At 41.7% G+C, this 26,464-nt stretch overlaps 1 protein-coding gene across 3 annotated transcripts in view; it reads right to left on the bottom strand.

The window, feature by feature from the left end:
- B3GALT1 (beta-1,3-galactosyltransferase 1) overlaps positions 1–26,464 on the bottom strand; it is a 329,525-nt gene that overhangs the window by 87,729 nt on the left and 215,332 nt on the right. The window contains exons 3-4 of one of the 3 annotated variants that reach the window (XM_073305743.1): positions 24,216–24,386; positions 19,429–19,533 (exon numbers count right to left, since the gene is read on the bottom strand). The gene's annotated coding sequence lies outside the window, so the exon portion shown is untranslated. The remainder of the gene's footprint in view (positions 1–19,428; positions 19,534–24,215; positions 24,387–26,464) is intronic. The other 2 variants (XM_073305744.1, XM_073305742.1) reach the window with 2 other exon arrangements.

Here is a 26,464-nt window from a genome sequence, read left to right as displayed (position 1 = left end):
GGCTGTAGTTTGCCCACCTCTGTTCTGAGGCATACCTGGTTTTATTCCTTGACTAGTACGAAAGTCTTTCACCTCTATTATTTCAATCTACCCCAGTTTCATAGTGACCAAAAGTCTTTTTCATGTAATGGCTGTTCTGTAGGCCTGTGTGAAACAAGCTGGCTCTCTCTGTTCAGCTCCTCCTGGAAGCCTACATGACAGAAGCTGTAAAAACTGACCTAGCTTAGCACATTTTTGGGCTCCTTTTCAGAGAAACTAAAGATTAAAAGGATATTAAAACTGAAACCTCAGAGAACTAACCATGGTCCCTTCAGAGCAGTGAAGAGGCATAGCAGGAAGGTGTAGTGGAGAAACTTACTCCCTGTGCCATTTAGTATCTGTTCTGCAGAATAGAGTTCTCCCTTTATCCACAGATGTGTTCTCTCTGGCATTGTTCACAATCAGACTCATATATATAATCCTGAATGCATATTGCCATGGGTGGTGCGTAACGGAGGCTCGGGGAGGAGGCTAAGCCTCTCCAAACCCCACACCGCAAGGGATGGGGGAGTGGCAGATTACCGCATGGGCACATGCCCAGAGGCCCCAGCCAATTTGGGGCCCCCAGAAAAATCTGCCCCTGCCATGACCCTGGGGCTGAAGGAGTGCTTGCTCCCTGCCAGGGAGCTTTTCTGGTCTCGGGGCAGCAGCAGAGGGGGAGGAGGGAAAAGAGGAGTGTGGGATGGGGCCTCAGGGGAAGAGGCGGAATGGGGGCAGGGCTGCAGGAAGGGGGCAGAACAGGGGTCGGGTTGTGGATTGAACAGGGGCAGGGCTGTGGAGAAGGGGCAGAAGGAGGGAGGGCTTTTGGCTTTCAGCCTCCCCTGGCCGGGGCCACGGGGGTCTGGGAACAGCAAGTGGGAGCATGGCCTTGGCCAGAAGAGGAGTGGGGCAGAGGGCTAGCCTCCCCAAGGGGAAGCTTCCCGTGTATATTGCTGCTTGGAAATCAGCAAGTAAACCACTACAAGATGCTTAGGCACTACTGGAGAAGTGCTGATCATACATCTTTCTCATGCATCTCTTTAATATGCAGAGTACACAATTGTACTGTATGACATCTTTTCTAGATATATAAAGGTGCCTATTTTAACAATATAAGGGGGGGAAATACCAGACTTGACAGGACATGAACAACTGTGTGTTCCTAACCAAAATGATAAAATCAGCCCCAGAATTACTGCTTTCTGGATGCTGTAATTCCAAGAAAGACAGAACAGTACCGTTGATTAGTTTATACATGAGCAGGAAGGGGTAATAACTAAGGCTATGTCTACACTACACACCTTTTAGCGACACAGCTGTGCTGCTACAGCCATGTCACTAAAAGGCACTTTTTGTTGGCAAAACTTTTGTCTTTCGAAGGGGCGAGGGCAGGTGTGTGCTTTTGTCCTTCAGGTTCCAGTGTAGATAAAGCGTAACTGACATGCTAGTAGGATTTTTTTTAAACTGCTTGCTCAAGTGTAATCTAAATGTAGAACTTTTTCAAAATCATGTATAAGAAGTGTATACACTAACCCCATTATTTCTTAATAGGATTTGCATGTATGCCTGCTACTCTCCACTTTGAAAATGTACCCTATAGGTCTAAAACCCATCTGCTTTTTTTGCAAATTGATTTCCAGAATAATCCATAGTATGTACAACTATGTTCTTGCATATAAATTAGCTTTCAATATATGTCATGCACTATGTGAATCTGAGTCTTGCTCCTTGTTAGTTTTCAGTAAACAATGTCCCTGTGCCTAGGGAAGCTATAGCAAAGTAGTGAAAATGGCTGGTATTCTAACTATGTTACAGTCCCTCTCTAAGTGGTTCAGCATTTTTATTTTGGTAAACTGTCTAGGATAAAAACTTACATATATTTAAAAAAAATCTCAAAAATTTACCCATATATAATCTCAAAAGTGTGTGAACAGATGAATTCTAGTACAAAATCATAGAATCCTAGAACTGGAAGGGACCTCGAGAGGTCATCTAGTCCAGCCCCCTGCACTTGTGGCAGGACTAAGCATTATCTAGACATTCCTGACAGATGTTTGTCTAACCTGCTGTCAGGGTTCCCTCCCGACTCTGAACTCTGAGGTACAGATGTGGGGAACCGCATGAAAGACCCCCTAAGCTTATTTCTACCAGCTTAGGTTAAAAACTTCCCCAAGCCACAAATCCTTTCCTTGTCCTTGGATGGTACTGCTGCCACTACGAAGTAAGTTAGACAAAGATTCAGGAAAAGGACCACTTGGAGTTCCTATTTCCCCAAAATATCCCCCCAAATCTCTTCACCCCCTTTCCTGGGGAGGCTTGAGAATAATATACCAACCAATAGGTTAACCAAGTGAGCACAGACCAGACCCTTAGTTCTCAAAAGAAGAACTTTATTATAAAGAAAAAAGTTAAAAGAAGCACCTCTGTAAAATCAGGATGGAAGGTAATTTTACAGGGTAATAAAAAGATTTAAAACACAGAGAATTCCCCTCTAGGCTCAACTTTAAAGTTACAAAAAACAGGAATAAACCTCCCTCTTAGCACAGGGAAAATTCATAAATTAAAACAAAATATAATCTAATGCATTTCCTTGCTATTACTTAAAATTTCTGTAATTTTAGATGTATCATTTCAGTAGGAGCTGGATTACCTGCTTGGTCTCTCTCTTTGTCTCAAGAGAGAGCACAAACAAAACATTTCCTCACACCCGAGATTTGAAAGTATCTTCTTTCTCCATTTGTCCTTCTAGTCAGGTGCCAACCAGGTTATTTGAGCTTCTTAACCATTTACAGGTAAAGGAGGGATTTTATGCTACCCTTATCTGTATGTTTATGACACCTGCTCTTAAAAATCTTCAATGATGGAGACTCCACAACCTCACTAGGCAATTTATTCCAGTGCTTAACCACTCTGACAGTGAGGAAGTTTTTCCTAATGTCCAACCTAAACCTCCTTTGCTGCAATCTAAGCCCATTGCTTCTTGTCTTATCCTAAGAGGTTAAGAAAAAAGAATTTTCTTCCTCCTCCTTCTAACAACATTTTACATACTTGAAAACTGTTATCATATCCCCTCCCAGTCTTCTCTTTCAGACTAAACAAACCCAATTTTTTCAATCTTCCCTCGTAGGTCAGGTTTTCTAGACCTTTGATCATTTTGTCACGCTTCTCTGGACTCTCTCCAATTTCTCTACATCCTTCCTGAAATGTGGCACTCAGCACTGGACACAATACTCCAGTTGAGGCCTAATCAGTGTGGAGTAGAGTGGAAGAATTAGTGCTTGTGTCTTGCTTACAACACTCCTGCTAATAAATCCCAGAATGATGTTCGCTTTTTTTGCAACAGCGTTACTGTTGACTCGTATTTAGCTTGTGGTCCACTATGACCCCCAGATCCCTTTACGCAATACTCCTTCCAACGCAGTCATTTCCCATTTTCTGTGTGTGCCACTGGTTGTTCCTTCCTAAATGGAGTATTTTCTATTTTTCCTTATTGAATTTCATCCTATTTACTTCAGACCATTTCTCCAGTTTGTCCAGACCATTTTGAATTTTAATCCTATCCTCCAAGTACTTGCAACCCCTCCTGGCTTGGTATCATCCGCAAACTTTAAGTGTACTGTCTATGCCATTATCTAAACATTGATGAAGATACTGAACAGAACCAGACCCAGAACTGATCCCTGATCCCTGTGGGACCCTGCTCATTATGCCCTTCCAGGATGACTGTGAAACCACTCTGGGAATGGTCTTCCAACCAGTTCTGCACCCCCCTTATAGTAGCTCCATCTAGGTTGCATTTCCCTAGTTTGTTTATGAGAAGGTCATGCGAGACAGTATCGAAAGCTTTACTAAAATCAAGATATACCACATCTACCACTCCCCCCCCCACCCCCAAGGCTTGTTACCCAGTCAAAGAAAGCTATCAGGTTGGTTTGACACGATTTTTTTTTTTGACAAATCAATGCTGACTGTTACTTATCAACTTATTATCTTCTAGATGTTTGCAAATTGATTGTTTAATTATTTGCTCCATTATTTTTCCAGGTACAGATGTTAAGATGACTGGTTTGTAATTCCCCAAGTAGTCCTTATTTCCCTTTTTATAGATTAGCAAAATATTTGCCCTTTTCCAGTCTTCTGGAATCTCTCCCGTCTTCCATGACTTTTCAAAGATAATCACTAATGGCTCAGATATCTCCTCAGTTAGCTCCTTGAGTATTCTAGGATGCATTTCATCAGGTCCTGGTGACTTGAAGACATTTAATTTGTCCAAGTAATTTTTAACTTGTTCTTCCCCTATTTTAACCTATTCTGATCCTACCTCATTTTCACTGCCATTCACTCTGTTAGATGTCCAATCACCACCAACTTTCTTGGTGAAAACTGAAACAGAGAAATGATTAAGCACCTCTGCCATTTCCACATTTTCTGTTGTTATTTTTCTCCCTCTTGTTGAGTAACAGGCCTACCCTGTCCTTTGTCTTCCTCTTGCTTCTAATGTATTTGTAGAATGTTTTCTTGTTACCCTTTATGTCTCTAGCTAGTTTGAGCTCGTTTTGTACCTTGGCCCTACATACTTGTATTATTTGTTTATATTCATCCTTTGTAATTTGACCTAGTTTCCACTTTTTGTAGGACTCTTTTTTTAATTTTAGATCATTGAAGATCTCCTGGTTAGGCCAGGGTGGTCTCTTGCCATATTTCCTATCTTTCCTACTCAGTGGGATAGTTTGCTCTTGTGCCCTTAATAATGTCTCTTTGAAAAACTGCCAACTGTCTTCTATTGTTTTTCCCCTTAGCTTGCTTCCTGTGGGATCTAACCTACCGACTAAAGTCTGCCTTCTTGAAATCCATTGTCTTTATTTTGCTGTTCTCCCTTCTACCATTCCTTATCATGAACTCTGTCATTTCATGAACATTTTTACCCAAGCTGCCTTCTACTTTCAAATTCTTAAGCAGGTCCTCCTTATTTATCAAAATCAAGTCTAGAACAGCCTCTCCACTAGTAGCTGTCTCCACCTTCTGAAATAAAACATTGTCTCCAATATATTCCAAGAACTTGTTGGATAATCTGTGCCCTGCTGTGTTATTTTCCCAACAGATGTCTGGGTAGTTGAAGTCCCCCATCACCACCAAGTCCTGTGCTTTGGATGATTTTGTTAGCTCTTTAAAAAAAGCCTCGTCCACCTCTTCTTCCTGGCTAGGGTGTCTGTAGCAGACCCCTACCATGACATCACCCTTGTTTTTACCCCTTTTATCCTTACCCAGAGACTTTCAACAAGTCTGTTTCCTATTGCCATCTCCACCTCAGTCCAAGTGTACACATTTTTAATACATAAGGCAACACCTCCTCCATTTCCCCTGCCTGTCCTTCCTGAGCAAGCTGTACCCTTCTATACCAATATTCCAGTCATGCGTATTATACCACCAGGTCTCTGTGATGCCAACTGTGTCACAGTTGTGTTTATTTACTAACATTTCGAGTTCTTCTTGCTTATTCCCATTACTTCTCACATTAGTGTACAGACATCTACGATACTGATTTGATTTCTCCCCGCTCCCCAGTTCTGTCTTGTCCCTCCTTTATACCTACTATAACAGCCCATGCTCCCCCTAAATTCCTTCTCCCAGGCCTCCATGTTTTTGGCTTACCTGTGGGCTTTGGTCATCTTTCCCCTTCGAACTTAATTTAAAGCGCTCCTCATTAGGTTAGCTAGTCTGTATCGAAATATGCTCTTCCCCTTCCTCTGCTCAGCTGTCCTTCTTCTTGGAACAGCATCCCATGGTCAAGGAAGCTGAAGCCCTCCTGGCCACACCATCCTTGCAACCAGGCATTCATCTCCAGGATGCATCTGTCTCTGCCCAGGCCCCTACCCTTGACTGGAAGGATGGAAGAGAGCACCTCCTGCGCTCCCAACTCCTTCACCCTTACTCCCAAATCCCTGTAGTCACTTCTGATCTGCAGAGGGTCATACCTGCCAGTATCATGAGTGCCCACATGGATGACTAGCATGGGGTAGTAGTCACAGGGCCGGAGGATCCTCGACAATCCCTCCATAACGTCTCGGATACGGGCCTCTGGCAGACAACATACCTCTCAGGATGCCATGTCAGGGCTACAGATGGGTGCCTCTGTCCCCCTCAGAAGAGAGTCACCAACCACCATTACCCTACGTTTCCTCCTGAGAGTGGTGGCTGTGATCCTCCCAGCCCTGTGGGGGTGAATGGCTTCTCCTCCTCCTCCTTTTGGGGGTGATTCCTCATCGCTTATTGCCAGGGCAGCATATCAGTTTTCCTTCACCATGGTGGGTGGATTGGGAGTAGGGGTGGAGCCAGGGGAGAAAGTAAGTTGAGTGACTTACCGGTACTCTGGGGCCAGCTCTGGCTCCCGGACGGGGCGGGGCCTAGGGCCGAAGGAGTGGGGTTGAGGGGGTCAGAGCCAGCCCCAGTCCACCCTGTAAGGTAAGTACCCCCCGCACCCTGGTAGCGGCAGCCCGAGGCTCCGGGGGCTATTTAAAGGGCCTGGGGCTCCCCTCTTCTACCACCCCAGCCCTTTAAATAACCGCCGGAGCCCTGGGGAAGTGGTGGGGCTCCATCGCCTATTTAAAGGACCAGGGTGGCAGAGGCAGCTGGAGCCCCAGACCTTTAAATAACCCCCGGAGCCCTGGAGTAGCAGCGGCGGGGCTCCAGCGGCTATTTAAAGGGCCGGGGCGGTAGAAGCAGGGGAGCCCCAGGCCCTTTAAATAGCCGCCGGAGCCCTGCAGCCGCTACCCCAGGACTCCAGCAGCGGGGCTCTGGAGGCAATTTAAAGGGCCTGGGGCTCCCAGCAGTGGCTGGAGCCCCAGGCCCTTTAAATTGCCCCCTGGGGAAGCTGGGTTGCCCCAGTACAGTGTACCGGCTCTCGCCGGTACGCCGTACCAGGGCATACCAGCTTACTTTCACCTCTGGATGGAGCACTGTCTGCTACCAGAAGTAACCAGCTGCCAGTGTCCTCCCTGTGACAGAGCCATATCCTCCTCCCCCGTTGATGTCTCTGTAGCTGGATAGATTCCTCAGCCTTGGATGTCTCCATGTGAATACTCTCGAAGAATTCCTCATGGGAACGGATGCTCCTCAGCCTAGCCACCTCCTCCTGTAGCTCTCCCACCTGCTTCCTGAGAGATTCCACAAGAAGGCACCTTTCACACTGGATGGTCGTCCCCCCAGCCTGGCTTTCTGGGAGTGGGAAATGCAGGCCACAGTCTCTGCAAATCCACACCAGGATCTGGGTAGAGGCATCCATGGTTAGGCTGTCTGTCTGGATACAGGCGCAGGTGGAAGAGACAGGAGCAGAGTTGGCACTGGCGATGCAGCCCTTCCTAACCATAGCAATTATATTACAGCTCCCTCCTACAAACTCCCTCTCAAACTCCCCTGTTTGTGGTCCCCTGTTTGCTAGCCTAGCAGGCAAAGCGTTTTTAGCCAAAACAGAAGAGGTTAACCAGAACATCAAAGCATACTGTTGAAGCCATAAACAGGTTTCTTAGTTCAGATGCCATGGCAGCTTCTCTTTCCTAGGTTCCTCAGACATTGTTGACCTTATAAGAAAGTATGTCAGTCTTCACAATTTAAGGACAAAATTTTGTGCTGGTGTAAGCAGGTACATTGTCAGTAAAGTCAATTGAGTTATGCCAGGCTGAATTTGGCCCCAAACAGCTTAGTTTTCTTTCTACTTGAAAATGTTAGTTCAGACATAAGTCATTTGACACCTTGCCTTCTTATGAAGAAAAGCTTAAAGAGCTAAAAGTAGGTGGGGCAGGAGGGAAGTCACACTTGCTGTTATTTGTTTAAGGAGTACTTGTGGCACCTTAGAGACTAACCAATTTATTAGAGCATAAGCTTTCGTGCATCTGATGAAGTGAGCTGTAGCTCACGAAAGCTTATGCTCTAATAAATTGGTTAGTCTCTAAGGTGCCACAAGTACTCCTTTTCTTTTTGCGAATACAGACTAACACGGCTGTTACTCTGAAACCTGTTATTTGTTTGTGGGCTGTTTCTGGTAAATATTTAGAGACCTCTTTCCTTTCAGCCAAAGAATGACAAACATAAGCTCCCTCACATCCTGAAGGTAATTTAAAATCTGGGATGTAGTTTAATTGATGTTTAAACCTGACTTCTCTGGAATGAATATTGGGTCTCATCCACATAGGCGCTATATCATGACCAACAGTCAGAGAAGAATGGAATATACACTACATAAGTTTCCTATCTTATACACCATATTGGAAGAAATTACAGCAACTATTTTAAAATAACAAGACTACAGAGTACTCTGTTTTGTACTCAAAAGTAAGCTTTTTTTAAACAAGATTAGTTTCCATAGAAGAAAATAATTTTGCCTCAGGATCCTATCAGTTCAGCCACTATTTCATTCTTAATGTAGCAAAATTGAGCCTATTGCTAAATCCCTCATACAAAAAGTCCAAAATGGAGACCATAAACATGGCTCAAGTCTCATGCTCTCTTTAGTTTATTCTGTTTACAAGTAAATAACTGTCCTAAATCCTGTTCTTCAGATGTGAAAAGCTGTCAGCTGAATCAAGTCTCTGTTAATCTATAGCTCTAGAGAATTTGAATCCTGAAATTCAATCGTTGCAATTTTATTACTTTGGGTGAAAGTGTTTTGTAATTTTGCTTCAAATATTTGGCTGCTTTCCTTGGAGGGGAAGGGGGAAAGTTGTAGGACGTAATTTTTACAGCAGAGGTAGCAAATTTACTGAATTCGCCTGTATGAAAACCTTATAGTTTAGTTCAAGTTGGAATAATATCTTCTTTCCTTAGGTAAATCCTATGTTGACTGACAGCAATGATTACATTTCACTTACCCCCATTTCCCTCTAGCTTTGAAAATCTGACATAAACATCTAGCCTCTTTTATGATGAGATAGCTGGAGTTGCTCCAAATATATTGATTTGTGATAGCCCTTTAAGCTGGTCTGTGTAGGCCTGTGTGGAGCCCCAACTGACTTTAGTGGTGCTCTGTGCAAACAAAAGGGTCTGAGCTTTGTAGCATTATTCTGGCCCTAAGTTGGAACTAATATTAGGATTAGTAGGTTTATTTGAACAGCTATCTAAGAAAAGTCTGCTTTCTTCTTCAGGTGTGACAAATATGTCTGCAATCTCTGCTCTCCTTTTCCCAGATCTGACTGACTGCCCTTAATAATCACTGGTTTTCAGCAGACTTGTCCTGACAGAGAAGGTAGGAAATCAGTAATTCTTGAAGATATGTGATTGGATTCGATGGGATACATTCTAGTCATTGTCATTTGGATATAATATTTGAATGTGATTAAGAGCTAGTCTTCTGTCTTCTAGATTACGTAGGACAATCTCATAGCCAAATCCTACTGCAGCTTGTGTATTTTACCTGGATTAAAGTGAAAAACAGTTGAAGTTTTCTTATTATCTGAAGTCTGCTGAAGCAATTGGAATGCTCTAACACAGACTGGCCATTTAACAGGCTCTTTCTTCAGGCTTTCTAAACAAGAATACATTTATTAGTTAAGTGACTCTATCCTAGTCCCATTAAAGTCAGTGAAAAAAAGTCCCCATTCTATTCAGAGCAGTAGTTGGCCTAACATGTGAAAGAAATGTGACCTTTCAAGCTCTTGGTTGCAAATTGCTTCTCAATGAAATATTTGACTTAGTAGTAAAAACTGAGAAGTGAATTATGTTGTGTGTAAATTTAGCTAGTTCTAAAAATGTCCAGCCATAGGAGTGGCCACTCACTTCTTAGCAAGAGTTAACAAGTCAAATGATGAAATGTGGACTAAAGATATATTGATCAGATTTTGAAGGATTTGGAGACATATGAACAAGGTGGAATTTGGAACCCCATGGTAAAATAAATTCTCAGACTTCAACCACATCCCATGGCAACATATCATAGTGCTGTGCCTTAACAGTTCTGTGGGGGGAGTGTTTAAAGGGTGGTCACTTGATGCATGATTACATGGATTCACTGGCTATACAGGGTGTGCGGGTCTTGGGGCTTCTAACACCAGTCAAGGCACTCTAGACAAATGGCTACCAAGGGGTTGTGGATATGCTCTCTATGTATGCTGTCCATAGACTGCGGCTGGATTACACACTTCAGTCATGGCTGAGGTGAGGAACAAATCTCACTTTTAATGAATAACTGTGAATATCCCCTTAATTCAATGATACCAGGTAAAAATCAACATTGATTTTTTTGTTTGTTTTTTGTTTTGTTTTGGCTGGGTGCTCAAAATGCTGTTTGCTCTTTTTCTTAAGATACAAGTCTCCGTGATCCAATAAAGTTCAGAGTTGTATTATCTGTCATCAATCAGTTTGGCTGCAATATGTCTGAGGTTGTTTTGAGGGGTTTTTGCAGTCACTTTTGTAAAGCAATTTCTCATTCCTAGCTCTTTTTTTCCTAGTATATTTTCACTTAGTAGTTGAATTCCTTTTTGTGAATCACTTTTTCTCCTGAAGGAACAATAAATTGATGGCAGCAGAAGACCGCTGCCATCTCTCTCTCTCTCTCTCTCTCTCTCTCTGACACATAGTCTCACTTCAGTCTAGCTTTTCTATTAATCAAACAATTCTCTGTAAAAAAAAAAAAAAGGCCCTAATCTTTGCATATGACCCAAGTTACTTTGATATGTTATATATTTCTTATTCATACTGGTTTAAGAAAAATTCTGTCATAAAAATAATTGTTTTCCACTTTACTAATCACACATAAAAATACATTATTGATTATTTCTGTACTTCATTCTTAATGTAAAACAATGCATCCTTTAATGAACCTTAGCTTATGTCCCTAATGTTCTTATGAACCAGTCTTTCAAGCTACCCAGGTTGAATTTCATTTAGGACATTTGTTCTAAACTAGTACAACAATCACACTAGCTGAATATATTCAAAGGCCTGAATATATTTTTATAGTGCACTTTTACTCAAACAGTTCTGATTAGGTACTCTTGATTTTGTGAAGAAGTTTGAACAGCAGACTAATAGGTTCATATGAAGACTATTGATTTTCATGGATTTTGACACCACGTAAGCTTTTTTATTACACATTGTCATAAATATAAAGGGAAGGGTAAACATCTTTAAAAATCCCTCCTGACCAGAGGAAAAACCCTTTCACCTGTAAAGGATTAAGAAGCTAGGATAACCTGACCAAAATGACCAATGAGGAGACAAGATACTTTCAAAAGCTGGAGGGGGGGGGAGAAACAAAGGCTGTCTGTCTGTGTGATGCTTTTGCCGGGGACAGAACAGCAATGGAGTCTTAGAACTTAGTAAGTAATCTAGCTAGATATGCGTTAGATTCTGTTTTCTTTAAATGGTTGAGAAAATAAGCTGTGCTGAGTGGAATGGATATTCCTGTTTTTGTGTATTTTTGTAACTTAAGGTTTTGCCTAGAGGGATTCTCTATGTTTTGAATCTAATTACCCTATAAGGTATTTACCATCCTGATTTTACAGAGGTGATTCTTTTATTTTTTCTTCTATTAAAATTCTTCTTTTAAGAATCTGATTTTTTTCATTGTTCTTAAGATCCAAGGGTTTGGGTATGTGTTCACCTATGCAAATTGGTGAGGATTTTTATCGAACCTTCTCCAGGAAAAGGGGTGTAAGGTTTGGGAGGATTTTTGGGAGAAAGACGTTTCCAAACGGGCTCTTTCCCAGTTATATACCTGTTAGATGTTTGGTGGTGGCAGCGATAAAGTACAAGGGCAAAAGGTAAAATAGTTTGTACCTTGGGGAAGTTTTAACCTAGGCTGGTAAAAGTAAGCTTAGGAGGTTTTCATGCAGGTCCCTCCATCTGTATCCTAGAGTTCAGAGTGGGGAAGGAACCTTGACACACATGGATGTTTTTTTTTTTTAAAGATAAAGTAGAATCTTTGTATGTATCAGGTCTCATCTTGAAATCAATGGGAATTTTGCCTGAGTAGGGACTATAGGACTGGGCCTATCATTTGCAGTATTGAAATATATAGAATAATAGGTTTTTATGATCTTGTGTACATGGAAAAAAAATTGGGTACAACCTCCGGTATGAATTAAAACCTTGTTTATCTTGTTGTGAGACAACTGGCTATGTCATTCTGGTATAAGAGTGAATTTGTGTGTGTTTGTTTGACTTGTGTCTCTTTGGAAGGAGTTCAAACTAAAGCAAAATAAGAGAGAGCTGCTCCTGCCTCAGTCATCTTGTTGGCAATCAGAATACAAAAAATTAGCAAGAATAGTTATACAGGTTACAGAACTATTTAAATAATCTCTTAAAAGAGAGGCTAATTAAAAAGGTATTACTTTGGGTGAAATGGGGACAGAACTGGAAGATTAATAGATTTTGTGGCCAGAAGGGACCATTATGATCATCTAATATAAAACCTTGTCTGGTCACAGTGCTTTCTTTATTTTTAAACCCTCTCTCCTATTACACTGTATTAAAGTTACATGGTTGTGAAATCCTTGACTGCTATTTAAAACATGGATACTCATCTGGTTTTCCTTCTTCAATGCAAAGTGCATTTGATTTTTTGTAAATAACAGAAGAAAAAACAAACGGCCGCACAGAGGCAACAGAGAGAGACACTGCTATTTTAGTTCTGATTAAAATAAATATGTTTGAGTGATCCAAAGGAAGGATAAAGCGGGCAGGCAAAGAATAAAGAGAGAGAAATAGAAAATGGGTATCTGTTTTCGTGCAACATCCTGAGAGAAAAAGTCAGCAGTTAGCTGTTTATGGCTGCTGAAGAGTTCACAGCCACTGCGCTTGGTGTCTGAGCATTTGTTGTAAACCTGCTGAGAGTTTACTTTTACTTATGACTCTTATTTGGCTGACTTACATCTTTTTGTTTCTAGTATCACCACCCTCCACACATTTTCTATAATTACTTTTGTTCTTGAACTGTGGTTGTACTCTGAAAAGTGACTGAATAGGGGCATCTTTTACTCCAACAAATCTGCTCCCTGTGTCCATTCAGAGTCATGTCTGCTGAACGACCAATATTTTGTACTATTTTTCCCTCTATGTAGTTCTGCAGAGCCAATGCAGCTATAAGAGAGTGAGATGGATTCTAATCTGGCTGGTGCATCATCAATCAATGATTGGTCTCTGGTCCTGAAAGCAGCTCAGAGAGCCAAAGCACTAGTGTCAGCACACAGTGTTTACTGAATATCTCTGCAGAGAGACAAGTAGAGGGGAAAGTGAGTGTGATGAAGCAGAGGGGGTGTGACCTGCATGTAGATGCTTCAGTACAATCCAGTGAGTTCAAATAATGGGCCAGATCCTAGGGAAGTGTAAAGAAGGGTAGCTTCACTGAAGTTTAGGGCACTACACTAATTTACACCAACTGAGGATTAGGCCCAGGTGTGATGTCTCCCCCTGCCCCTTACTTGTATTGTTATCCTAGAGTAGTAACTTTATTTCCTACCATCCTTCAGGGCTCTCTTCTCCTCCGCTTAGGTTACTCTGCAGCAAACTGAACCTAAATTCTGAGGCAAATTCCAGTCGACTGTGTGGCAGACTGGAAATTTACAGCAACCTGCATTTAAACTAAGAAGTGCGGGGTTTGGCTGAATTCAATATGAAATACAAAACACTCATTGCAATAGGCCATGCTGTTTTGATATTAAATTCCATTTATTTTTCAGTGTCTGCATTTTCAGTTATCAATATGGTGCAGATTTTTTGCATTAACAATGTGTAGCTGCACCATAGAAGGCGTAGAGGGGGAGGGAAGGGAATTCTGACCAATTGTCCCTGGGAAGCTAATTTTTCCAGTTTGGTTGTTCATGAAGATGTCATTGTCCTAATTTTCATCATTCTTTCAACTAGATGAAAATGAAATAGTTGCTGTTGTAACTGTTTAAAGGCATTTCTTTGTTTTCTGTGTGTGTTTGCTTACAACTATTGTGCCAGGGTTCTTTTTTTATAAGGTCTGACTCTCCCACTTAATCACATAAGACTAGTTTTATTCTCACCTTATGGTAAATTAAAATACCACTGCCCCCATCAGTCTGAGACTGAGTCAAAACTAGAAGTCTGTCGTTTATTTATTTTTAATTCAAGAAAACATTTGAATCCCCTAAATAATATTCTGAGTAATATCTGTCTGGTTTGAAATAGGAATCTGAACAGCACAAGTCTAGTCTCCACTAGTGCTGCCGGCTGCTGCTATTGACTGGTCACTATAACTATGTTCACAAATGTTCTGTCCTTTCGAGGCAATAGGGAATAGCCTACCAGGGTGAAGGCATGTTCATTTGGGCTGTGTATCAAATCCTGGATTGTGCTTTGCTGTATATGAGTATGTGTCAACTTGTTTTGGTTATTTTCACAATGGAAAACCCTCATTCTACCCTGCAGTGCTACAGAACAAAAACAAAAACCTGAAAGGCAGGAGGCTGGGGGATTAAGAGCACTTTGATTGCTTTTTGCTGTTTTCTGGTATTTAGAGGCAACTACTGATTTAGGGAAAGGAGAGAGCCCTCCTGATACAGTACCTGTGCAAAGTGCCCTAACGGATTGTCAATTTGTTCACTGACATAATAAGCCATTTCTCTTCATCACTAGGCTACTGTGTGGAGTTGCAGCATTAAAACCATGTGAATGGTGGGTAGGTGCTGTAGCCTAATGTATCTGACATCAGTATGCTCAAAGGCAGTTGCAATTATACAGATTGGATTCTTGGGCACGCTTGCCTCTGATGTTTAACCCTTCCTATCTACCATCTCAAGAGATAAGTGTTCAGAAATAAGGGCCAGGATTGTCTTTAGCTGCTGAGAGTTCCAGCATGGCACTTTCTGGCTCAGTTCTGTTGCTCCATCCAGATCCTCCTCCTTCCCCTATTCCTGAGTCAGTTCAGTTCTCTTTGCTTTACTCCAGGGATCCACAACCTTTGGCCCGCGGCCCGCCAGAGTAAGTCCCCTGGCGGGCCAGGATGGTTTGTTTACCTGCCGTGTCTGCCGGTTCAGCCAATTGCAGCTCCCAGTGGCTGCTGTTTGCCACTTCAGGCCAATAGGGGCTGTGGGAAGTGGCGTGGGCCAAGGGATGTGCTGGCCGCCACCCCCATTGGCCTGGAACGGTGAACCACAGCCAGTGGAAGCTGCGATCGGCAGAACCTGAGGATGCATCAGGTAAACAACTGGCCCGGCCTGCCAGGGGGCTTACCCTATCCCTCCTTTACTCCATCTCAGCCCCTCTGACCACCCTCCCTTGTGACTGGCAGCTCACAGTTGCTGTCCCAGATATCAGTCAAACCATCCCTAGCCTATCTATTGTCCTTATGTGGAGGATCTGAAAGCTGAACATCTTACTTGCCCAGAGAGCACTTCTACTTGTCCTTCTGGACAACAGGATTTTCCCCAGTCTGACCTCTGAAGTGATCAGCTGGTAGTGGACAGTTGAGCAGGGTTGGGACCTGGGGTGTATGGGAGCCACTTTGTGATTGTGGGGTACACATATTGGGTTGAAGTTTTCAGCTGTACTGTTGGCATCTAAACACTCCCATTTACCTTGGGCTACATTTATTTCTGTGGTTTTTGCAACCATTAGGGCTAGAAGAAAATTAAATGAGCTTTTAGATTGGAGCTCTAATTCCAGGGAAGGGGTGGACTATGTGGCCATGGGATCACAAATATTCATGGTCCTGATCATGAGTAAATAAAGGATTGAGTTCAGGGGCTGTAGCTGTGGGTCACTGTTGCTCTCACCTGTATAAATGAGCTCTGACTTTCCATTGGAAGACTGTATTCTTTACTCAGTTACCCTGTGTAACCCCACTGAATATGGCTATGAATATTGATACCATGCAAATGTGGGGAAAAACACTGGAGGCACGGGTCCATCAAAGGCCAAGTCCTGCTCTCAGTTAAGTTAATTGGTGGCTAAACTTTCATTACAAAGGAAGCAGAACCCAAGTGAGCTGGTTTGAATACCAAATGGTTCATACTGAGTCACTCTTATTATATATACATTATCTAGATTTTTGCTTAATGAATCCATCTAGCAAAGTTAGCTTACTAATACAGAACCCCCCTCTTTAAAACTTTTCCCTCTCAAAGATATCCTTTTTGTTGGTTTTGAACTCTTTACAGTGGAAATTAATTGTGAACAGGGAAAAAGAGCTCACAAATTGCAAAAACATGTTCTTTTACTCAAACAATTGCTTTCCTGTCTAAATGCTATTTGAAATGCTATATGGAAAACTTACGCAAATGGTGTTTAAAGCTTTTATGAACTGGTCTCTTAATGGCTGTAAAAGCGATATGCTTTAAATTTCTTTTGTATGATTAATATCAGCTATTTTCCATTTACTTTCATTTTTAAGTACTCTAAACTCTTGTCATAAAATGGGGAAATGGCTTGTGTATTTAAGTGTAGTAATTCTTCTAACCTTTATGCATTTACTCATTTTTTCAAGTAGTCTACATCACAATTATAGATTTTTTTTTTAACATGAAACTTCTACAATATGTACTATTACTGGGCTTTGTTTCCATTTTTCATCTTGGAAAGTGTTTTACTTTCCCCGTTAAATACTCAGTGCATATTTTTAACTCTTTACAACATAAAAGCTTCTTTTATTTGTTGAAGGGGTAGACAATGTATAACTTTCAATTGCCAAGAATCACACAGGAGAATGCATTACTGAATTATTTGATTTTTGTATTAAATTATCTTGTACTGGAAGAAATAGGATTTCCTAACGTGACTTCTCACTTCTGTCTGAATATCATAGAATCATAGAATCATAGAATATCAGGGTTGGAAGGGACCCCAGAAGGTCATCTAGTCCAACCCCCTGCTCAAAGCAGGACCAATTCCCAGTTAAATCATCCCAGCCAGGGCTTTGTCAAGCCTGACCTTAAAAACCTCTAAGGAAGGAGATTCTACCACCTCCCTAGGTAACGCATTCCAGTGTTTCACCACCCTCTTAGTGAAAAAGTTTTTCCTAATATCCAATCTAAACCTCCCCCACTGCAACTTGAGACCATTACTCCTCGTTCTGTCATCTGCTACCATTGAGAACAGTCTAGAGCCATCCTCTTTGGAACCCCCTTTCAGGTAGTTGAAAGCAGCTATCAAATCCCCCCTCATTCTTCTCTTCTGCAGGCTAAACAATCCCAGCTCCCTCAGCCTCTCCTCATAACTCATGTGTTCCAGTCCCCTAATCATTTTTGTTGCCCTTCGCTGGACTCTCTCCAATTTATCCACATCCTTCTTGAAGTGTGGGGCCCAAAACTGGACACAGTACTCCAGATGAGGCCTCACCAATGTCGAATAGAGGGGAACGATCACATCCCTTGATCTGCTCGCTATGCCCCTACTTATACATCCCAAAATGCCATTGGCCTTCTTGGCAACAAGGGCACACTGCTGACTCATATCCAGCTTCTCGTCCACTGTCACCCCTAGGTCCTTTTCTGCAGAACTGCTGCCTAGCCATTCGGTCCCTAGTCTGTAGCTGTGCATTGGGTTCTTCCGTCCTAAGTGCAGGACCCTGCACTTATCCTTATTGAACCTCATCAGATTCCTTTTGGCCCAATCTTCCAATTGGTCTAGGTCCTTCTGTATCCTATCCCTCCCCTCCAGCGTATCTACCACTCCTCCCAGTTTAGTATCATCCGCAAATTTGCTGAGAGTGCAATCCACACCATCCTCCAGATCATTTATGAAGATATTGAATAAAACCGGCCCCAGGACCGACCCTTGGGGCACTCCACTTGATACCGGCTGCCAACTAGACATGGAGCCATTGATCACTACCCGTTGAGCCCGACAATTTAGCCAGCTTTCTACCCACCTTATAGTGCATTCATCCAGCCCATACTTCCTTAACTTGCTGACAAGAATACTATGGGAGACCGTGTCAAAAGCTTTGCTAAAGTCAAGAAACAATACATCCACTGCTTTCCCTTCATCCACAGAACCAGTAATCTCATCATAAAAGGCGATTAGATTAGTCAGGCATGACCTTCCCTTGGTGAATCCATGCTGGCTGTTCCTGATCACTTTCCTCTCATGCAAGTGCTTCAGGATTGATTCTTTGAGGACCTGCTCCATGATTTTTCCAGGGACTGAGGTGAGGCTGACTGGCCTGTAGTTCCCAGGATCTTCCTTCTTCCCTTTTTTAAAGATTGGCACTACATTAGCCTTTTTCCAGTCATCCGGGACTTCCCCGGTTCGCCACGAGTTTTCAAAGATAATGGCCAGTGGCTCTGCAATCACAGCCGCCAATTCCTTCAGCACTCTCGGATGCAACTCGTCCGGCCCCATGGACTTGTGCACGTCCAGCTTTTCTAAATAGTCCCTAACCGCCTCTATCTCCACAGAGGGCTGGCCATCTCTTCCGCATTTTGTGATGCCCAGCGCAGCAGTCTGGGAGCTGACCTTGTTAGTGAAAACAGAGGCAAAAAAAGCATTGAGTACATTAGCTTTTTCCACATCCTCTGTCACTAGGTTGCCTCCCTCATTCAGTAAGGGGCCCACACATTCCTTGGCTTTCTTCTTGTTGCCAACATACCTGAAGAAACCCTTCTTGTTACTCTTGACATCTCTGGCTAGCTGCAGCTCCAGGTGCGATTTGGCCCTCCTGATAACATTCCTACATGCCCGAGCAATATTTTTATACTCTTCCCTGGTCATATGTCCAACCTTCCACTTCTTGTAAGCTTCTTTTTTATGTTTAAGATCCGCTAGCAGCAAAGTTAAATAACTTAATGATATACTCTTTCAAATTGATACTTTGTTTGTAATTTCAATTATGATTCTATGTTCCTTATCAGCTGAGAGTTCTACTACAGACATAAACCAAAGATGTTCCTCTGATATTATTAGTGAAGGATTAACATATACAATGAAGCATTATCAGGGTGAATGAATTTAAAATGCCATATTCATCGAAAAGAGACTGACACAGAGATTATGGGAAATGTGGTACTATTTTTTTCCCCTTTTGGAAAGAATTAATATACACTTTAAAGCATTTTAAAATAATAAAACTAGTTGATTTTTTTTTTTTACATTCCTATGAATTTTTTCACCACATTGCATAAAACTATGAGCTATTACTTAAAAATCTGTTACTGGTAACTGTCAAATATCCTGTAATTCTTTTATAAAAGTGTCAGTCCTTGTTGGGGAAAATATAACACCATTCAAACTGCCCCAAATAACTATTTTTACGCTTCACTATGTTGACCTCCAGGATCACAAATCATCTGTCATGCAGAGAAGCTATTAAACCAAACCAAGGAATGAAACCAGTTTCCCTTCTTGGTGGTTTAAAGGAACATTTGGTATCGAATAAGCACAGTGTTGCAACTCTGACATGCTGTTGTACAAACTTTAAAGACTTGAAAACAGTTTAAGGCATTATATAGTACTTACCATATAAAAAGCAGCAACGCGTGGAATCTATGTAAGGTCCCCAAACTGTAGTCAATAGCTGATTAAAATGATGATCCTTTATGGTATTATTCTGAAGTGCATAATCTGAAATTAGAGTGCATTTATTGACAGTTACAATATTTGTTCTGTTGAAAGAAAGATTTCTCATACACATTAACCACAAAATCAATGTTTGTTGCTTCCTACAGAATACAAGGACAATGATTTATTCTCAGAAAGCATTTTCAGTTGGGTAACATATACTGTGCTACATTAAGAGCTTAGACTCCATGTCATGAAACAAGATTCCAGCACACTGAGTGAAAGAAACAGATGGGAGTAAAAGAAGGACAGATGGGTAACAACAACAACAACAAAAGAAAAGGAAAGAAAAGTAGACTACAATAACCATGTTCAATACCTGTGTGTTAACTTGCATGAACCAATTTTCTTTCAGTTTATTGAAAATGTTAGCAAGGTTGGCAAATATCTGAAACCGCAGTAAGTTAGTGCACGTTAGGGAACTTTTAGTAGTCAGCTGAAGGTCCCCAAGGACACTTAGTGCTCCAGCACACTGTGCACTGCAGATTTACACCCCAGCTTGCTGCTCAATAAGTGTTTGTGCAGACATGTTCTTAGACGGGTTCCCAGGACTGTCTAAATAACAGTGGAAGCCTCTCTAGCTCCTGAAGCAGCTCAAGATCAGGAGTGTGTAAATATGGCTTAAAAGCACATTGCAGAATCTCACCATACATGTCTACAGATCATTTACACTGCATGGCACAAGCAGGTATAGTTTGTTGCTCCACCAACATGCTTAACCCTGAGTTGTTTGAAGAAGACCAAACCCTATAGTTCAAAGGTCAGTTTCAGACTCCAATCCTACTCAGTCTTTGGCCCCTCTGGTAAGTGCTAGTCTGTTGTTTTTCATGAACTCCAGTCCCTTAGAAATTGGAACTGGGATCATCAACTCAATTTCACTGCTAGACTGTTTTAGTACATCTAGAAATTACTTGGACTGACACTGATTACAGTTTGTAAAGAGCAAAAAATTATTTAAATGTCGTAATGTTAAAAACATTTGTGCAATGAGGCAAAAACATAGCTCTGCATACAATATTTTACATGTAACCAAATTGCTTACGTGATGTCTCATATTTTTGGCCAATGAGAAGTATCATAAGTTGAACACTCATCATAGGAGAAAAACTGTCTGAAAAAGGTTTGGTATATAACTTTTAGAATGAATTCTGTGATCTTTCTATGTCATACAGGGTTTATCCTTGATTTCCCTTTTAAAGTTTTTCTATAAGCATTTTGAAACAAAAATTGACTTCTTTTTCTTAATCCTTCAAAATAATAATGAATAATTGTTAACAAAACCTTCCACTAACTTAAATAGCAAGGTTTTTGCTAAACTCACAAAAACATGGAACCCAGGTAGAAGCTACCAAAGGACCCTTTATATCAACCCTATCTATATCCAGAGTAGCCACTTCAGTGCAAACAATGTGTAACCCCGATACACTGTTTTGAGAGCATCTGTCTTAAAGGATCTTATGTGGTGCACTAAGCAGGCACAATAGGAGCTAATATAAAGTGGCATGTCATGTGCAGAAAAACTACCTTGAAGAAAATATTTTTAATTAGTACCTTATCCAGTAACCTAGGATCAACAGTGAGGGCATTCAGTGAGGAAAGGGCAGGATTACCTGATTTAAATGAAAAACCTTTATTCTGTGTGCCAGGTTTGCCACTGGCATAATCACCACAACAACTGTACTCAAAGTTGGCCCTATGATGCATCTTGCTTTCATTTGAAGAAGTCAGTTCTGGCTTGTGTTTGCCCAGAAATTATACTGTATTAGAACACAACCCTGAGAAGTCATAGTAACTTTCATGATGTTAAACACTCAGTCCTTGTCTACTCTGAGTATTGTGTTTAACATCATGTCAGCTGGTTGTGGTTTACCATCACTGGAGGGCATGATGCTAACTTTGTGTACACCAGGGATCAGCAACCTTTGGCATATGGCATGTCAGGGTAAGCCCCCTAGAGGGCCGGGCCGGTTTGTTTACCTGCCACATCCACAGGTTCAGCCAATTGCAGCTCCCACTGGCCATGGTTCACCGCTCCAGGTCAATGGGGGCTGCAGGAAGTGGTGCGGGCCGAGAGATGTGCTGGCTGCTGTTTCCCGCAGCCCCCATTGGCCTGAAGCAGCAAACCACGGCCAGTAGGAGCTGCGATCAGCCGAACCTGCGGATCCAGCAGGTAAACAATCATCCTGGCCTGCCGGGGAACTTGCCCTATCCCTGGTGTACACTGCGCATTTAACATTGTATTAGTTACCAGGATTCCTCATGATTGCGATAGAACACAATGTAATTTATCACTGTAGACAAGCCCTTTAAGAACGTCCCCTTCCTTTCAAGTAACTTTTTGTTGGTTTGGTGGTGTTCTTAGTGCTCCATCGTGCTCTCAAGTAGAATCATAGAATCTCAAGGTTGGAAGGGGCCTCAGAAGGTCATCTAGTCCAACCCCCTGCTCAAAGCAGGACCAATCCCCAATTTTTGCCCCAGATCCCTAAATGGCCCCCTCAAGGATTGAACTCACAACCCTGGGTTTAGCAGGCCAATGCTCAAACCACTGAGCTATCCCTCCCCCCAAGTATCTTCAAAAGGAGCTGTTTTGAGAGGAGGAAAATACTAAAGGGATATTCTTCTATAAGAGTAGGATGAACCCAGCAGTATGGAGGTAGGGCAAAGCGAGAGGGGAAAATTACTTGTTTTAGTTTTATGATTGAACTAGAGCATAGATCATTGTCCCATGTTGTCTTCAAGAAGAAAACTTTTGTAAGCTAAGACTTGCTTTCTATATTGCATTGCTGAATCATGCTCAGAAACAGCTTTGAGTTTATAGAGTTAGGTAATGTGAACTGTTTTTATGAATTTTTACCATATTAATCCACATTTTTGGCTAAAGGGGCTGCCATACCTCAGGCACAATGACTACTAAGCTCTTCTGCTTCAGCTTTTCTTAGCACCTTTTGTCTCCATACTATATTTAGCCCACCTAAACCTTAGCCATTCCCCTTTCTGTATCTGGAATAAAAAGATATGAAATACCATATATCTCATAAGATGGGAAACACACTATCCAGCTTTCTTAAAACCATCTGCCCAATGCAGACAGTTAATAATCTAACCGGTGTCCAAACAGTAATGAAGTCTTTCCAATTTTTGTAGTTTAAAGATAAAGGAAAGGAATTATAACCTAATCCTTTTGAAACCACAGAATTGCTTTGAGAATGAAATCGGGACAAGAATTTACTACTGCACTTCTGGAAGCAAAAAAAAAAAAAAAAAAAATCCCCAACCCTGGCACTGGCAGACAGTCTTAAATTTCTATCAGAAGTAATGGCCACTAATCAGATTTGCCTTAATAGATAAACCCCTCAACCCAGGAGTTCTACAGGGAAACCTGGCAGAATATAAAGTCAGGAACATCTCCAAGCAGAAGTACCTTTTCTAACTATAAGAGTGAATCTAATAGCAGTGCAAAATCCAATTGTTTCAGTCTCTAAAGGATAGACTGATACACTTAAGTGTGCTGGAGGAAGTTCCTGAAAGGGCCATGAAGCAATGGGAGCCGTGGGAGGAATTTGGGTTGATCTTGCCAAAATTCCTCCGAGGGGCTGCCAAGTATTACATCCTACTATGATAGCTACTCCATCCTTGGAGCGATGCAATATGCTTCTCTCTATGTGCCCAGCCAGTACTGCCAGGGCCCAGCACTCACCCTACCCACTTTCAGGTAGATAGTACTTATTGTGGCACTGTAAAAGAGATGGGTCTGTACTCCCCAGCCACATTATGACTGGCTCCAAAGCAGGGATGAGGCAATGCAAAGTTACATTGTGGCAGTAAATCTAACTTCACATGTAGTCATGAAGAAGGTACTGTCTGTCTCTGTCTAGGCCTGTGTCTAATCTTAGGCACATATACTGTTCTTTAAGAATAGTCTTGGCTTCTCTCTGTCTTTCATTGGACATTTTTTTTACTATGAATTCTGTAACTAGAGAAGTTCTAAACTATTTTGAGCTCTTCAAACTGTAGAGGAGGTGTTTTATGTCAAAAGGAAAAAGATTCAGATAGACTTCTTTGATCTGTTCTAATAATGGCTCTAAAGTAACTGACAAACATCACTGCTTTTCTTGTACAATTCCACATGAGGCTCTGCTATTAAACAGAGCCTTCATATTTAAAGATGCCTCTTTATGAAACTTTGGTTTTTACACTGGCATTATCATGCCAAAAATACTATGAAATAATCTTCTCTTTTTCAGAATTGTCTACCAAAACACGTGTGTGTGTACGCGCATCTGTGTCGTGATAACTGTATGTAAAATACATCAATCTATAATAACTCTAGGTGATACACAACTTTGTTTAGATATTTTACCTATATCCATAATTAAGTCCTCCAGCCCCAATTAAGACTCACAAATCAATCCACTTAATCCCTCTTCTCCCATGAGAGTGTTTAACAAATGGATTATTTTTTTAAAAACTGACTTGATGGTCATAAAACTTGGGCTTTGATGGACAGAGAGAGAGAAAACATTGTAGAAATGAGAACTCTTCAGTGAAATGCCCTATTGCCAACCCTCTCCTATTATAAACTGAAAGTTGTTAGCTGAAGTGCCATGGCTACTCTTGACTGCAGCATCTACACAGAAAAAAGGGAAATCTCTAAGGTAGTCAAAATTCAGCCAGGTGAAACTTACTGCATTTTGTAAGACGCTGGAAACCAGTGCAGTTTAGAGAATGTAGGAGTTACTTGCTTCCTTCAGGAACATCACTAAGAATGTGGCCCCTACATTCCTCACTCGATGAAGTTCTCAAGTTGACTTCAGATCTGCCGTCACAGGGAGTACAGTGCTGTAATCGAAGAGAAGCTGACAAGAGCAAGGATACAGGCTAAACCCGCAACTAAGGGGAAAAAAATCACAATCTCCTGGCCAATGAGTATACCTGACCTCTGCTGTTCTTTGAGTATCCACGAGCAGCTGTGGAACCAATAAGGCTCCCTTGCTGCAAATTTGACTAGCAAAGAATGGACAAACTACTTTAGTCAAGGAAGTTGACATTGCCTCTGCTATTTCTGCCCCTTGTTTTCCTCAGTCTCCCAATGTGTATCACATGGTCTAAGCCTCACCAGCTAGTCCTTCTGAGCTCCAATTTCAACTTAATTTTGCCAGCTTGTTGCTTTATAGGAGGCAGATTGAAGCAAGTGCATTTTATTCTCCGTACATTATATATTCTAGAGGAATAATTCATGTGTGAAGAACAAGCAAGGAAACAAAAAATACAGATGTCATTTGCATGTTTTATGTCCTTGTGTATTAAAAACTGCCTCCCGCCTTAACAACCCTCTTCATCGTTTGTGCCTTGCAAGACAGCTTCATGGATGGGCCCTGGGGATCCTCCATATTACACACGTGCTAAAAGTGGGGTCTCTGTGTTGGCCTAGTACCAACCAGTACTAAGAATATGTGGGGTCTCTGTGTTGGCCTAGTACCAACCAGTACCAAGAATGTGGAGTTCTGACTTCAGGGGCTCAGTCTATACATTCAGTAGTGGTGCTTAGTCTCCATGCTATAGGAGGCAGATGTTTTGATTGGCTGGGCTGACTGTCCAGATAACTCCTCCCACTGAACGGCCTCTCCAGAGAGTCTCTTCCAAAGCTGATAACTTGTATCTGACTAAACACTCTTTTTCATGCAATAACAATAGCAGCAAATCTGCCCAACAAGAAGAATTGTCCAACCTGACAAAAACATGTAAACTGGGTTAAACCTAAGGGTCATTGATTAAATGTAAGAACACAGTTGTCCATCAGCTCTCCCTAAAAAGGGAAAAGCCAATGATACACTAAAGAGCCATCACCTTCTGGAAGAAAGAGGTAAAAGTTCAGGGTGAGACAAATTTATGGACCCATCCCCCTACCCCGAATGAAAATTTCTGGATAAGTGAGATAAATGTTCTCATTCTGACTGTGGGGGATGCATCCATAAATTCAGTAGCAATGGGATTTTTGTAGCAGTGCATGCCCCCCCCCCCATTATCAATTGTTGGGTGGGCTAAAGATGAGCTATGGTTTGAAAAACCTCCTGAGGAAGTCTGTCTGATAGAATGTAGTGAACATATGCAGAGATGCCCCACAAAACCATGTATATGGTACACTGGACCTATCGGCCCATGAAGCTGCCATCGCTTTCATGGAACGGGCTTTAATCTTGAATGGGGGAGATAACCGCCTGCAAGCTTTCTGTCCTGTTGTGTATTAGAATGAACAAGGCAGACATTTTACTAAAGGTCTTTGTCCTTTTAACTATACATCTTAATTGCTTTCTGGACATCTAAGATGTGCCAAATCTTTTCTTTCAGACAGGCTGGTTTTGGCAAAAGAGAGGAGAAATATTTCCTGGGATTGGTGGAAGAAGGAAATGATCTTAAGAGATGAATGAAAGATCTGTCCATAGTAGCACCCTTTATGGAAGAAACACAATTTTGAGGGAGGACAGAGAAGGCTCCCAATTCTGACACCCTTCATGCACGTGGTGTTATGGCCGCTTGAAAGATGACCTTAATTGTTAGGAAATATAGTGACACTTCTGAAAGGGGTCTGAAAAATGGATTCAAGAGTGCACTGAATATTAGGAAAGATTTCACGAGCTACCCTGTGAATAGGAGGAGGTCTGTTTAGAGTGGAAGGTAGCTTTCAGGATTATTATTATTATTATTTTGCTTTGCATGTGTGCGTGATGGGATCAGATAAGTTGACCCTCAGCTACCAGAACTGTGCATGTAACCAATGCTTAAGATCTGAGTGAGTTGTACTGTAGCCTCAGAGACAGGCTTGCTTGTAAGAATTTTAGAAGCAATTTAACAGTGTTTAATCCTGTTGTACCCTCTTGATGTGTACCATAAATCAAATCTTCTGCATATTATATACTGAAAATTGGTGAGAAGC

The sequence above is a fragment of the Lepidochelys kempii genome, chromosome 11 (genome assembly GCF_965140265.1).
Source record: "Lepidochelys kempii isolate rLepKem1 chromosome 11, rLepKem1.hap2, whole genome shotgun sequence".
NCBI classification, from domain to species: domain Eukaryota; kingdom Metazoa; phylum Chordata; order Testudines; family Cheloniidae; genus Lepidochelys; species Lepidochelys kempii.
Note: the sequence above shows the minus strand (reverse complement) of the source record. Positions and strands in the feature narration are given on the sequence as shown.